The 15,513-nt window shown below is 43.2% G+C and overlaps 1 protein-coding gene across 4 annotated transcripts in view; it reads right to left on the bottom strand.

The window, feature by feature from the left end:
• lrrc8c (leucine rich repeat containing 8 VRAC subunit C) overlaps positions 1-14,912 on the bottom strand; it is a 138,334-nt gene extending 123,422 nt beyond the window's left edge. For 3 of the 4 annotated variants that reach the window (XR_015758106.1, XR_015758105.1, XM_043698739.2), the window contains exon 1: positions 14,438-14,912. The gene's annotated coding sequence lies outside the window, so the exon portion shown is untranslated. The remainder of the gene's footprint in view (positions 1-14,437) is intronic. The other variant, XM_043698741.2, reaches the window with a different exon arrangement.
• Positions 14,913-15,513: the final 601 nt, after the last annotated feature.

Genomic DNA, 15,513 nt, shown 5'->3' with positions numbered 1-15,513 from the left:
CAGCTACAGGCAAGTAATGCATGTGGGGCCAAGATTAGAGTAGTGCTGAAAAAGCACAGCAGGTCAGGCAGCATCCGAGGAGCAGGAAAATTGACGTTTCGGGCCAAAGCCCTTCATCAGGAATCTGATGAATGGTAATGATCAGGTAATGCACGTGACGTGGTGCTTAGACAGTGAGAGAATAGGACTGTACTGGTCAACAGGTGTCAGCCAATAAGCCATGGGCAGCATAGCTTCAGTGAGGGGCAATGCCAGATTGCCAACCCTCTGTCCGGCTGCAAATTGGCAGAAGATGGTGCAGGGTCAAGGGATGCTGTGGGATCTATGGTGAGCGGCGAGTTGTTCTGGGAATAGCATGTGGAATCTGACTTGAGGGATGTCATGGGACAGAGTAGAACAGTTAATGTGGGGAATTTGGTAAGATATGGCAGGAAAAAAATGAATACATCATTTGTTACTTCCCAAGGAAATTGGGATTAGCGTGCCTTTAGTGGTAGTCATTACTGGTGCAGACTTTTCTGTGCTGAATGACTGGCTCTGAAAATCCCTCCAAAAAACATAAGATAACTCAGATTTAGCCAAAACATTTTAAAATGCAGCCCTCCATGTTTTCAGTTTGGAAACCATCTTTGCCTCAGACACAGACCAGAAAAAAGCTCTCCGCGTTCTGTACCTTAGAGATTACTAATTCATTAGGACATGGATCCAGTTTATTTTTTAACATTTCTTTTTTGTTTCAACAACTTCGGGATTTTGAATGAAGTTGAACACTTTTTTTGTACAGAATTGTGGATAACTTTGTGCTGCAAGTTACACTGGGGTTGAACTGATCCTGCCCGAACACATTTCTCACTGTGGGAATAAAAGTAGGAGATAAAGAAGATTTTTAGATGGACAGGTTGCCCAAATGATTTCCATTTCCTCTTGCTCAATGTCAGGAGTGAAAAGGTGAGTCATCTTATAGCCCTACAAAGAGCTTCATCAAAAAACTGAATGGAAATATCAGCATTCCCTTTAATATATTTAAGCTTAACCTTTTATTCAAATGATCCTCATTCTCCAGCTACAAAGCGTAGGCCAAGACATTCTGTGGCATTCCAAAACAGGCTGGTCACGATCAGTTAGGGAACAACCTAACTTTATTCATTCTTTTACTTGTGTTCATCTCAGCCCACTCCTGCTCCCTTCCCTGACATGAGATCAGAGGTTCTGTGGATCATCCATCACAGAATATTTCCTGACAACTAGACAATCAATGCAATATTCCAATACAAAGCCTGTGTTCCTTCGAAAATCCTGAATTGCAAAGCCTATTAATCCTTATTAATGATATGTTACTTGTGTTGTCAAGACATAATTGTGTTGTTCAGATTGGTTTCTCAGGTCGGCGCAACATCGAGGGCCGAAGGGCCTGTACTGCGCTGTAATTTTTAGATTAGATTAGATTTCCTACAGTGTGGAAACAGGCCATTTGGCCCAACAAATCCACACCGACCCGCCAAAGAACAACCCACCCAGATCCACTGAATCAATTTTTAAGGATACTCTGTAGCTGCTGCAATAAGAGATGACCACAGCTGCTGTGTAATGTTCTATATACAGCTGAAAGGCACTATTTGAGTGAGTACTGACAGCCCTTACTTGTGGCACTGTTGTGTCACGATGGTAGTGGCCCTACTTCTGAAAGGGGAGGCCTGGGTTCAAGTCCCACCTGCCCCAGAGCGGTGTAATTATATTTCGGAACAGGTTGATTTGAAAATACCTGAAGTTGTGGGCGGCATGGTGGCACAGTGGTTAGCACTGCTGCCTCACAGCGCCAGAGACCCGGGTTCAATTTCCGCCTCAGGCGACTGACTGTGTGGAGTTTGCACGTTCACCCCGTGTCTGCGTGGGTTTCCTCCGGGTGCTCCGGTTTCCTCCCACAGTCCAAAGATGTGTAGGTCAGGTGAATTGGCCATGCTAAATTGCCGGGAGTTAGGTAAGGGGTAAATGTTGGGGTATGGGTGGGTTGCGCTTGGGCGGGTCGGTGTGGACTTGTTGGGCCGAAGGGCCTGTTTCCACACTGTAATGTAATCTAATCTAAACTTATGAATGGAGATTGTTGGAACAGAGTACAAGATGAGAGGCAGATGTAAGTGATGTTGCATGCTGTCAACAAACCTATTGCCAAGAATGGTATTTTCATCCAGTTTCCTATTTCACTGTCTGGCTCAGGATCCAATAATCATTTCCATTTCCTTTTCTGCTCACTTTTGGTCCTACTGTTTGATGGGATTTGGTCATGAACAGGAATGATCATGGCAAAAGGTTCATACCTTGTCTTTTTCTTTATTTGTCTGTCTTTTCTTTCTACGTTTTGGTTTCTTTTTCTGAGTTTTAAGATGGCGCCAGAGTGTGGCGACACTATGCAACACTTTTCACTGTATTCTGTATCAAAATGCATGTGACAATAAATAGAATCATAGAATCCCTAGAATGTGGAAGTAGGCCATTCAGCTCACTGAGTCCAAATGAACCCTCCGAAGATCATCCCACCCAGACTCACCCCATCCCTGTAACCCTGCATCTCCCACGGCTAATCCACCTAACCTGCCCACCTCTGGACACAATGGGCAATTTAGCATGGCCAACCCATCTAACCTGAACATCCACACACACAGTCACCTGAGGTTGGAATAAAATGGGGTTCCCCTGGCACTGTGAGGCAGCAGTGCTAACCACTGAGTCATTGTGTAAATCAAAGCAAATACCTTTTATAATGTACAAAGTTAAAAATCCCACAACACCAGGTTATAGTCCAACAGGTTTAATTGGAAGCACACTAGCTTTCGGAGCGACGCTCCTTCATCAGGTGATTGTGGAGGGATCGTAACACAGAATTTATAGCAAAAATTTGCAGTGTGATGTAACTGAAATTATACATTGAAGAACTGATTGTCTGTTAAGCCTTTCATCTGTTAGAATACAGTGATAGTTTCACTTCTTTCATGTGTAAATCACAAAACCCTTTTTTTAGCAGTTGCATTCTCAGGTTAGCTGTTAACAATGGTGATAGCTAGACAATGTGTTGAAGGTGTTAGCCCCCTGTGTTCTCTGTCTATGACCTGATGTTTAGATTTATCCAATCTAAAAAGTGAAATTCAGAGTTTTACATAAATTCATGCAGTTTTTGAGCTCAGAGTTCGACATGAATCTATGTGGTTTTTGAGCAAAGTGCAATGTAACTTTGTACCAAAAAAATTCACCACACACAATATATATGTGTGCATGTGGGTCATTGTCTGTCTGTGTGTGTGTCTGTCTGGGGTGGGGGTTGTGAGTGTGAGAAAGTGTGTGTGTAGTGAGTGCAGAGTGTCTTAAGTCTGTGAGGGGGTGCATGTGTGGGAGTCTGTGTGTCTATAAGGTGTGTGTGGGTGTCTGTGTGCGCGTCTGTGTGTATCTGTGTCCGTGTGCATGTGAGAGTTTGTGTGTGTGTGTGTAGGAATATCTGTGTGTGTGTGTGTAGTGCAATGGTGATCACCTGTAATGTGACATGAACCCAAGGTCCCGGTTGAGGCCCTCCCTATGGGTACTGAACTTAGCTATCAGCCTCTGCTCATGTAGTTTAGATTAGATTATTAGATTACATTACAGTGTGGAAACAGGCCCTTCGGCCCAACAAGTCCACACCGACCCGCCGAAGCGAAACCCACCCATACCCCTACATTTACCCCTTACCTAACACTACGGGCAATTTAGCATGGCCAATTCACCTGACCCTGCACATCTTTGGACTGTGGGAGGAAACCGGAGCACCCGGAGGAAACCCACGCAAACACGGGGAGAACGTGCAAACTCCACACAGACAGTCGCCTGAGGCGGGAAATGAACCCGGGTCTCTGGCGCTGTGAGGCAGCAGTGCTAACCACTGTGCCACCGTGCCGCCCACTGGGACGACTTTCTGGTGGCCCTTAAGAATCACTCAAGTTGTTTAGAAACATTGTGAAGATGAAAGGGAGGTGACCTCCAGTGAGTCACCACGAAGGGGACATGGCCAAAGATAGGAGATTGGAATCAAGTCAATCCTCTACCATAGATGCAGTAATCTGACAGTTTGGCCAGGCAGCTCTATAATACTCCAATGCAATGCTGGTGTCTGATTTGTCAATCCCAGGTTATGGGTGGGGAGGTTTACAATGACAAGGGCCGAACCATGGATGGTTTACAAGTGTGTGTTGCCTGAGCTTAGATTAGATTAGACTCCCTGCAGTATGGAAACAGGTCATTTGGCCCAACAGGTCCACACTGACCCTCTGAACAGTAACTTACCCAGACCCATTCCCCTACCATATTTACCCCTGTCTAATGCACCTAACACTATTGGCAATTTAGAGTGGCCAATTCACCTAACCTGCCCATCTTTGGATTGTGGGAGGAAACCTGACCACCCGGAGGAAACCCACACAGATACGAGCAGAATGTGCAAATTCCACACAAACAGTCACCCAAGGCAGGAATCGAACCTGGGTCCCTGGTGCTGTGAGGCAGCAATGCTCACCACGGAGCCACCATGCCATCCTGAATACCGTGTTGTACCATAAACCAGCTTCAAGAACATTACACCATAGCATAGCGCATCTCTATTGTGGCACATTCCCCAGTTTTCCCATCCCCAACAGCTCCCTTTGAGTGCCAGTTTCTTTTCATTTAAAGTATCAAAAGCCAACAAAGGATTCACGGGAATTCTGGGCACTTTTGAAATGCAGCTTCACCTTTCAACAGATTCCCATTACAGTGAGCGTGAAACTTAACAGACCCCCTCCTGATACGCTAAGCTAACTCAAGAGGCAAGGTGGACTCCAATGGTCAAGTTATACTGTCACTTTTCACCTAGTAGCAAGCTCAAAACTGTCTTGCTGAGATGCAAATGTCAAAATAAAACCTTTTTAAAGGAATATGCCCGACTGAAGGAAAATGACTCACTCTCATGCTGTGACTCAGCTCCATTTTCAGTAACAGCACAATTCTTAATAATGCCGCACATATCTCTTGCAGTGAGATTTAAAAATAAAATTAACTCAGTCCTCAGCCTTAGAAATGGTACTGATATGGAGGTGCCAGTGTCAGACTGGGGTGGACAAAGTCACAAGTCACACGAGACCAGGTTATAGTCCAACAGGTTTACTTGAAATCACAAGCTTTTGAAGCGTTATTGTCCTTTGTAAGGTGAAGTTAGGTGTCCTCTAACTTAGAAATAGTACACTCCAAATCATAAGGCATGGCAGAAATCTACTTACGACTAAACTCAGGGTCAATGAGTGTTCTGTCCATGGGATCAGGCAGTAAACTGAGGTCAAACTTGGCAGCGCAACATCCCGTCGCACCATTTGGATTAACTCATTGTCTCGTCCAATAGAGTTATAGAGATGTAGAGCATGGAAACAGATTCTTTCATCCAACCTGTCCATGCCGACCAGATATCCCAACCTAATCTAATCCCACCTGCCAGCACCCGGCCCATATCCCTCCAAACCCTTCCTATTCATATACCCATTTCTCAATCAACATCACCAAAAGCTTTAATGTCAGTGAGATCTTGGCATACATAGATTGACTGCCACATTCGCCTATAATGTAATGATGATGACTACAAAATAACTTGCTCTGCTGTATTCTGCTTTGAAATGCAGGCATGTAGGAAATAGCAGAAGACATAGTTCATTTAGACACTGGAACCTGCTCCACCATTCAACTTGGCTGTTCTTCCATTTCAAAGCCTTTCCGCACCCCAAACATCCCTGTGTCATTTGATTGTTTTAATCTGTAAAAATCTAAAAACCTGTCTTGAACATACTCAATGCCTGCACCTCTAGGTTATTTCATGGTGAATTCCAAAGATTCATCACTCCGCATGAAGAAGTGCCTCTTCATCTCAGTCCTACATGACCTGTGCCGTATTCTGAGACCATATCCTCTGGTTCTATATTCCACAGCCTTCCTGCATCTACCCAATCAAGCCCTCCCTCTTCTCTGCTTGTCCCAATCTCCAGCAAGTTTCCCACACTCCTGCAATTTTAGTTTTATTTTTAGCATTTATACAATTCTCTTTAGAAAGTTATTGATTCTCTTCCCACTGCCCTTTTAAGCAGTACATTCCTGATCAATTTGCTACATAAATAAATAGCTCCTCATTTCCATCTTGTTTGTTTTCTCAGTATCTTAAGTCTGTCTCCTCTGGTTACAGACTCCCTTGTTAGTGGAAATATTTTTTACCCAATAAAATCCTTCAAAACTTTGATATCTTAAGGAAATGGATATGTTAGATAAAGGGAATTCATTTCCAATGAACAAATTCATTTTCAATTGGGATCAAAGGTTACAGGGAGAAAGCATGATTAGGCTATTGAGTTGGACAATCAGCCATGATCGTGATGAGTGACGGGGCAGGCTCGAAGGGCCAAATGGCCTCCTCCTGCTCCTATCTTCATTTTCTATAACCACAGGCATTTCAGAGCATGTTAGGGCTACTGGCAGTGCAGAATTTGAGCACTGCTAAAAAGACAGACATAATAGCAAAGTTCTTTTGCTTTGCACTCAACAGGACAAAAGCAAGACTGCCCAGTTTCAAATCAGCACAACAATTTGTACCATTTGAGAAAACGGAATTCTGATTGGTTGGCAAATAGTTTCTGATTGGCTGAGGCATTGCCTTGGAGAAAACAATAGGAAATTATAGGCCCCTTGGGATCCCAGGAAATACAAAACTGGCACAAGATTTGAACGCAATCCTTTTCTTTGCAGAGAACAGGTCCCTGGGTATGAATCTTTGTCATGTCCAGCAACATACCATGTGTCAAACTTGACTGAAGTCAAGAGAAATAAAATGAAATTGAAATAGTAAAATGGAAACTTCCTACATTTTTTTGTTCACTTAATACCTTTTCAACTGTTTAAGAAAGCAAAAATAAAATCATGAAAATCATGAAAAGAGAATGAAATAAATTTATTAGAATGCACACAAAAGTAGAAAATTAGGCAAAACAAATTTGGGTTAGCATGATGGCTCAGTATTTAGCACTGCTGCTTCACAGCACCAGGCATCTGAGTTCAATTCCAGCCTTAGGCAGATGTCTGTTTGCACACCCTCCCCGTGTCTGTGTGGTATTTCCTCCAATAGTCTAAAGATGTGCAGGTTGGGTGAATTGGCCACACTAAGTTGCCCATAGGCTGAGTGGATTAGCCATGGGAAATATAGGGTGGGTCTGGATGGAATGAATCTTGTTCAGAGGGTCTCTGTGGGCGTGATGGGCTGATGCTTGCTACCACATGGTAGGGATTCTATAATGTACTACTGAAGTATATTTACAATTCAGGAAAAGTGGCACAGCAAGCTCCCACACACTGAGAAGCAACTCTGTATTTTAAAAAAATAATATATGTTAAGGAGATTTGCCCTGCTCTTTAAATAACTTTGTATGATCTTTTACGTCAACATGAGGAGACAAATGGGGCCTTGGTTCAATGCTTGATCTAAAATGTGGTGGAGGGCAGGTTCAATTGATGCACTTAAGGGGGACACTCTATGATATTAGAATAGAAATGGTTCACAGGGAGAAGGGCAGGAGATTGGCACTAGCTAATGGAACTGGAGCAGGTCTGATGGGATAAATGGGAAAATGATATTTTAGTCATTTTTACCTTTGCATCATTCATTAGGCATATTAAGATCCAACAATCAAGGAAGCGTTTTAAAGTTTCCTCAAGAGTTGTATAAATGCGATTAAAATTACCATGTGTACTAGTGGGCATCAAGTGGAAGGATGTTTTGGATTAAGAAGGAATGCAGCATCACTTTTATCAGAATGAAACCCAGACTAAAAGTGTTAACACACAGACAGAAGCTGCACGAAGCATTATCTTAACTTTAGAGGAGTAAAAGATCAAGATATTAAGGGGAACAGACAAGGTTGATCGTAAGAAATTATTTCCAAATCCTTGAGGAGTGTGGGACATGATGTAGCCTAAGTATCTGAGACCAACTTTCAGGAGTGAAATGAGAAAACACTTCTACAAAGGGGGTAGAAATTTGGAACTTGCTTGTGAAGCAGCAATGGTTACGAGATCAACTAGAACTTTTTAAGCCTGGCATTGTTAGAGTTTTGCTATGCAAAGAGATATGTAGAACAGAAAGCATATGAAGCGAGTCACAGGCTCGTCATGATTGGCCAGTTTAACAGGCTCAACAAGCTAAATCTCGTTCTATTTTCCATTCAAAGACACATATCACAAATTTAGTGTCAGTGAGGATGATACTTTAAAATTCTCAGTCTCATCTGTACTTACCCTGGACTGCAATTGATATTGGACATGTGATAATTATGATAAGTAACTCTCCACCTAACTCCCCAAAGCCTGGCCACCAATGCACAAGTCAGGAAATTGGTGGAATACTCCCCACTTGCCTGGATGGGTGCAACTCCAACACTTGAGAAGTTGGAAATGATTGAGAACAAAGGAACCTGCTTGACTGGCACCCCATCCACCACCTTCAACTTTCTTAGAAGCATGGCAAATAGAAGCAGGAGTAAGTTAATCTGCCCTTCGATCCTGCACCACCATTCAATATCCAAATCAATACCTTATTCCTTTGCCCATGTTTTTTTATTCCCCCCAAACCCAAAGGACTATAGGTAGCTTCTTCCTGAAAACATTCAATGTTTCGGCCTCAACTGTTTTCTGCAGCAGAGAACTCCATAATCTCACCACACTCTGGGCGAAGATATTTCTCATCACTTCAGTACAAAAAACTGTATCCTTAAAATGTGACCTCTGGTTCTGGATTCCCTGGTCAACAGAAACATCCTTCCTGCGTTTACCCTGTTTAAGACGATAAGATCATAAAAAAAAGAACAGGAGTAGGCCATTCAGCCCCTCGAACCTGCTCCACCATTCAAGAGGGTCATGGCTGATCTGATATTCCTCATGTCCACTTTCTTGCCCTTTCCCCATAACCCACGATTCCCTGACTGTTCAAGAATCTAACTATCTCAGTCTTAAATATACACAAGGATGCTGCTCCTACCGCTCCCTGTGACAAGGAGTTTCAAAAACTCACAACTCTCTGATAGAAGAAATTCCTCCTCAACTCAATGTTAAATAAGTGCCTTTTTATTCAGGACTCTGCCCTCTGGTCCTACCTTCTCCCAGAAGGGAGACCTCCTCTCAACATTTACCCTGTCAAGCCTCTTAAGAATCCTATCTGTTTCAATGAGTTTGCCTCTCATTCTTCTGGAATCCCAACCTGTTTAATTTTTGCTCATAAGATAATCCCTCCATAACGAGGATCATCCATCTTAGTGGACCTTCTCTGAAAGGCATCCAATGAAATTATATCTTTCCTTAAATACAGGGACCAAAACTGCTCACAGTAGTCCAGAAGTGGTCTCCCCACACCTTGTACTGTAGACTTCCCTACTCCCGTACTCAAACCTCATTGAAATAGGGGTCAAAGTTCCATCGCCCTTCTAATGTTAAACCCTGTTGGAATTTTACAGGTTTCCATGAGATCCTCTAATTCTTCTAAACTCCAGTGAATACAGTCCTAACTATCTCTTGTCATATGCAGTCCTGCCATCCCAAGAATCAATGTGGCAAACTCCCTCTCTTGCCAGAACATCCTTCTTTAGATAAGGAGACAAAAAACTAGTCATAATACTCTAAGTGTGGTCTCACCAAGGCCATGTACAATTGCAGCAAAATATCCCTGCTCCTGTACTCAAATCCTCTCACTATGAAGGTCAACAAACCATTTGTTTTCTTCACTGCCTGCGGAACCTGCATACTTAGCACACTTCCTTCACCATCGACGGACATTGTGTGTACACAGTGTGTACCATCTAAACTGTGCTCTGCAGCAACCCACCGTGACTCCTTTGACATCACTTCCCAAGCCTGCGATTCTCTACCACGCCTAGGAAGGTATATGGAGACATCACCACCTGTATGTTTTCCCCCAAGCTGCTTGGAACAAAATCACATGCCGTCACTGTGACCTAAAGGTCCCTCTCTATCAGCACTGTGCGTTTGCCTGCACCAAGTGGACTGCAACAGTTCAAGAAAGCAGGTCATCATCGCTTTCTCAAAGACAATCAGTGACGGGTAATAAATGCTGAACTAGCCAACAATGCCCATATCACCTGCATAATTAAATCAAAAACCATTTTCAATTTCCATAGGTGCCAATTGTATAGTTCAGTGGTTAGCACTGTGGCCTCACAGCAGCAGGGACCCAGGTTCGATTCCAGCCTTGGGCAACTGCATGGAGTTTGCATATTCTCCCCATGTCTGTGTGGGTTTCCTCCCACAGTCCAAAGATGTGCGGGTTAGGTGGATTGGTCATGGGAAATGCAGGGCTTACAGGGAGGGTTGCTCTGTGTGAGACACTCTTCAGAGGGTTGGTATCAATTCAATGGGCTGAATGGCCAGCATCCACATTGTAGGGATTCCATCAATCACTCAGACACCATTTAAAGCTTATTCACTGAGTAGGCTCTTTTTGGCAGTCCGAACAGCAGTTTGTGCCTTGCAATTACCTGTCATTAATTAAACTACTCCCTGCTTGCAATTTGAGCATTCCTCGATTAATTTTCCCTCACAGAAAAGAACTCTTTTCTTGAAGGTTAATGAGAGGAAATGCTATAAAAAAAAACCTTCAGAACCCCTGGGCTGCTGTGAAACGTTCTTGCCGACTTGCTGAGCTTGACAAACTCCAGCTCCCAGTTTAGGATTAATTATTAAATACTGAACACATGCTTGGAAAATGTTAAAGAAATGGGGATTGATTAGGTTACAATCTCCTGATTTTGTCCATTAAGGGGTTCAGAATGTTGGTACATTTAATTTTGGATTCATGAACATTATCAGGTGCAGAGAATGACTCTCACTGGCACAAATGTGCCCAAGACAAGAGTTGGGGTGTATAAAAACACCCGGAAAATTACATTATTTCCTGCTATAGCTGCAAATCTAGTCCTAATTTGAACAGAGCTTCTGTGCTGATGCATTTGTAGGAAATATGCAAATTGATCTGTAACTTTAGGAGGAGAGGCTATTATTCCAGGTGAAGGGGTCCATTGTGATAGTAAAAATTCAATATGATGTGGATCTTTTGTGCTTCTGTAAGTTTAACACTTGTGCCCAAATATCAACAACCTTTTAAACTGCATATTTGGCTTGCATTTCAATTGCTCATATCCTGTAGCACAGACACAAAGTAAATCCATATATAAATCTCCAGTGATTTCTTTCTTGCCTTTGTATTAAGAACTGATGTGAACATTGCATTGACAAGATCCATTTGGCGCAATGTCTTCAATGATGGGGTGGGGGGAGAGGAGCAACTTTGAAATTTGAACAAAAGTTTGAAGGCATGTTCTAAAGTAACGATACCACACTTGATACATTTTACTACTAGGAAGTGAAGTCAGTTGCTTTTGTCAGTCTTGGGCAGGTGTTTCCTGTGTTTGTGCGTCTGGGCTGATATCCTGGTTGTGTGAACAATATTCAGTTTAATCTGAAGCATTATGCTTTAAGGTTATTGTAATGAAATTAAAATCATGACCCGTTTCCTTTGCGCTCACAGTTGAGGTGCCTACCATGCTCGATTGGAGTACTTATGCCTTTGAATCAGACAATAATGGGTTCAAGCCCCACTTAAATGGAACAACTGAGCCTGACACACATCTGATGTGCTGTGTTACCTTCAGTTATTTTCTTTGGAGCACAAAAGGTTGAGGAAGCACGTGATAGAGGTGTATAAGATTATGAAGGGCATGGACAGGCTGAATAGGAAGCAGCTGTTCCCTTTAGTTAAAGGGTCAACAACAAGTTCTGAAGAAGGGTCACTGGATAACTCTGACTTCTCTCCACAGAAACTACCACACCTGCTGAGTTTTTCCAGCTATTTCTGTCTTTGTGTCAGTGATGAGGGACCATAGTTTTAAAGTGAAATGCAGGAGGTTTAGAGGGGATTTGAGAAAAATCTTTTTTACACAGAGGGTTTGGAATGCATTACCTGGGAGGATAGTTGAAGCAGGAAATCTCATAATCTTTAAAAAGTATTTAAATGAGCACTTGAACATTCAAGGTTACGGACCTAATACGGAAAATGGGCTGGGTGTATTAGTACATTTTTGGCAGTACAGATTTGATGGAGTGAAGGGTCTCTTCTTCACTCTATCATTCTATGATTCTGTATCTATTCTATTATCTTTTAAGTGAGACATTGAATAGAAGCCTCTCTTCTTTCTAAGATGAAAACGTCTCTGGAGCTGCTTTGGAGAATTGCAGGGGACCAATCCCCAGCTTGTGTCTAATATCTATTCCCACAACCAAACCGCAACAAGTGATGAGCGGCTCAATACTGTGGATGCTGGAAATTGGAAACAAACACAGAACGCTGGGAAAGCTCGGCAGGTCTGGCAGCACCTGTGGAGAGAGAAACATTAAAGTGCAACATAACCTAGAGGAACATCACCTCATTTTCCACTTTACAGCCTCAAGGTCACAATATTGAATCCCATTAATTCAGAAACAGACTGCATTACGTCTTTTCTCCATTTTTCTTCTCTCTACCATGCAAACCTTGCCCTGTTTGTACCTTTGCACTGAGTAGAGCGGATCAATTCTCTCCCTTTCACACTTCAGTTTATACCTATTTTACATCTCTTTTTCTCTTTCATTGTCAGTAACAAGGCCTTTGCCTTTTGTGCGGGGTCTCTGCCTCTGTCAAAAGCATGTACAACGATATTCCAACATCAAAAACAGAAATTGCTGGAAAAGCTCAGCAGGTCTGGCAGCATCTGTGGAGAGAAATCAGAGTCAACGTTTCGGGTCCAGTCACCTTTCCTCAGGCAGGGTCTCTCGGCTCAAAACATTAACCTTGATTTCTCTCCATAGATGCTGCCAGACCTGCTGAGCTTTTCCAGCAATTACTCTTTTTGTTTCTGATTTCCAGCATCCACAGTTCTTTCAGTTTTTAATATTCCAACACCATTCATTTCTGAAGAAGGCTCATGCCAGTCAACCATTGATGAAGGAGCAGCGCTCTGAAAGATAGTGCTTCTAATTAAGACTGTTGGACTATAACCTGGTGTTGTGTGATTTTTAACTTTGTACACCCCAGTCCAACACCGGCATCTCCAATTCATACCAGACTTGAAACACTTTAACTCTGTTTCCGCCTTCAGTGATGATCTGGTCAGTGTCACATTCCTGTTGGTAGGGGCTAACTATGTGCAAATTTAAAAATCGCACAATACCAGGTTATAGTCCAACAGGTTTAATTGGAAGCACACTAGCTTTCAGAGTGACGCTCCTTCATCAGGTAATAGTGGAGGGCTTGATCGTAACATAGAATTTATAGCAAAAATTTACAATGTGATGTAACTGAAATTATACATTGAAAAATTGATTGTTAAGCCTTTCATCTGTTAGAATACAGTGATAGTTTCACTTCTTTCATGTGTAAGTCACAAAACCTTTTTTTTAAAGTTGCATTCTCGGGTTAGCTGTTAACAATGGTGATAGCTAGACAATGTGTTGAAGGTGTTGGCCCCCTGTGTTCTCTGTCTATGCCATGATGTTTAGATTGATTCTAATCTAAAAAGTGAGATAACAGAGTTTTTAGATTAGACGGCATCTCCAAATCACATGTGCAAATTGCTACTGTAATTCCACAGAAGCAACATCCTCAGAAGTACATTAAGTGAAGAGGGACTCATGGGGTGGTGAAAGACGTTATATAAATGCTTCTTTTCTAGAGCAAACCCTTGGAAAACAGCAGGTGTTAAAATGAAGAGACACCATGTGGCACTGCTGCCTGACATCACCTTGGCAATGTTACGCCTTTCTCTTAAAAATTGCCAAAAATAATCGGCGCCTCTTTAATCTCGCTGATGGAGCTATTTGGAGTCGTCGATAAGCGACATCTGAAGCGTCTTTTTCCACTCGGTGAACCTCTTGTTGGTATTTTAACTGTCTCACTCAGTTCGACCTGCTCCTCAATTCCACTTAATATGCCAGGCATTGCTCATGGAAACAGTATAGGCGCATACAGGAGCACACGGGCACATACAAAGGGAGAGGTTTAGACACACAGGCACAGATTTAACCCCACCCCTCGCCGTTTCTGCAGCAGAATGCCAGTGTGTGTGAGAGTAAAGGCAATAGGGTGCCTGTTTTAAACTGGGAACTGAGGCACTTCTGTGCAAATCTCCATCAATATTTCAAGGGGCATGCATCCCCTCTCGGCTCTTCCAACGGAATCCGGGAAATAGATAAAGTTGCAACATGAAGCAGCATTAGGGGTAAGTTTGGGATGCTGGAAGGTTTGAAGAGCGGTGCATTTTGTTTTTGTTGCCCAGAGAGAGGACCGAGCAAAGAAGAAAGGGGTACTTACACAAGGAGAGACAGCTTTGTCCAGGCTCATTGGAAAATTCACAGCATGGGCGCAAGCAGCATGAGAAACCAAAACGTTCAAAACAAACAAAAAAAAACTGCCTCCAAACCTCCCGATTCTAGTGCAATGCAATAGATCAGCTCATTTTTTCGAAAATCCGGCTCAATTTCCCTGATGTCAATTCTGGAATAGAGATCGCATCATCAGGTTGCAGATTTATTTCCTTTGTCTGTGATCCGCAGAGAGAGAGAGAGGGAGAGAGAAGCTGAGAGCCACTGATGATAGTGTGGAAACCGCAGCCCTCTCCAGCCCTTCAGTCAGGATGCAACACTGGGGCTGACACTCCCTCAGTACACAGTGACACATCTGGGTACCTCGCACTGTCCTCTGCACGGGTGGTACAGTCTGTCCACACACACAAACAGACCCACCCCCTCTTCCACGCAGCCAAATACCTGCTGCCGCTCTCAAAGCCGCCCTCCCCCAGACAGAATCAGAAAGGAGGGGAGGGGACTGTCTGTCTCTGTATCCGCACAGTGCTCAGGGACTGTCTGAGAAAGATTTACAACTCTCACTCCCTCCACCCCCCGACCACAAAGCGAACCTAGATGGGGGGGGGGGGGGGGGAGGGAGACAGTATTTTTATTTATTCTGTTTATTAATTTGCATTCGAATCAACCCGTTCAGAGATGTTATTACACAATCACCTCTGGAGCTGGTGGTTCTTGAACCTGGGCCTCCCAGTCTAGGGGTAGGGACATAACCACATTGCCACGAGAAGGCCCCTGGGCATAGAACATAGAGCTTAGAATAGTACAGCCAACACATTTAGAGTTACTGGGAGTTGGGGAATCCTGATCCATGTCCTGGAACTGGAAGGACGCAAGGAGCAGGAAATCTCACTACAGTAACATCTCTTATTTTCAAAGACAGGAATTGTTGGAGAAACTCATTAGGTCCTGCAAAATATGTGGAGACAGAAAACAGCTAACACTCCAGTGACCCTCCTTTAGAACTGACTGTAGCCAGGAAAAGGTTTGTCCAAATGTTGAAAATTAGATGGGGCTGTAGGAGCA

The sequence above is a fragment of the Chiloscyllium plagiosum genome, unplaced genomic scaffold (assembly GCF_037043375.1).
Source record: "Chiloscyllium plagiosum isolate Xiang-an unplaced genomic scaffold, Cpla_swu_hap1 HiC_scaffold_9, whole genome shotgun sequence".
Classification (NCBI taxonomy): Eukaryota; Metazoa; Chordata; class Chondrichthyes; order Orectolobiformes; family Hemiscylliidae; genus Chiloscyllium; species Chiloscyllium plagiosum.
Note: the sequence above shows the minus strand (reverse complement) of the source record. Positions and strands in the feature narration are given on the sequence as shown.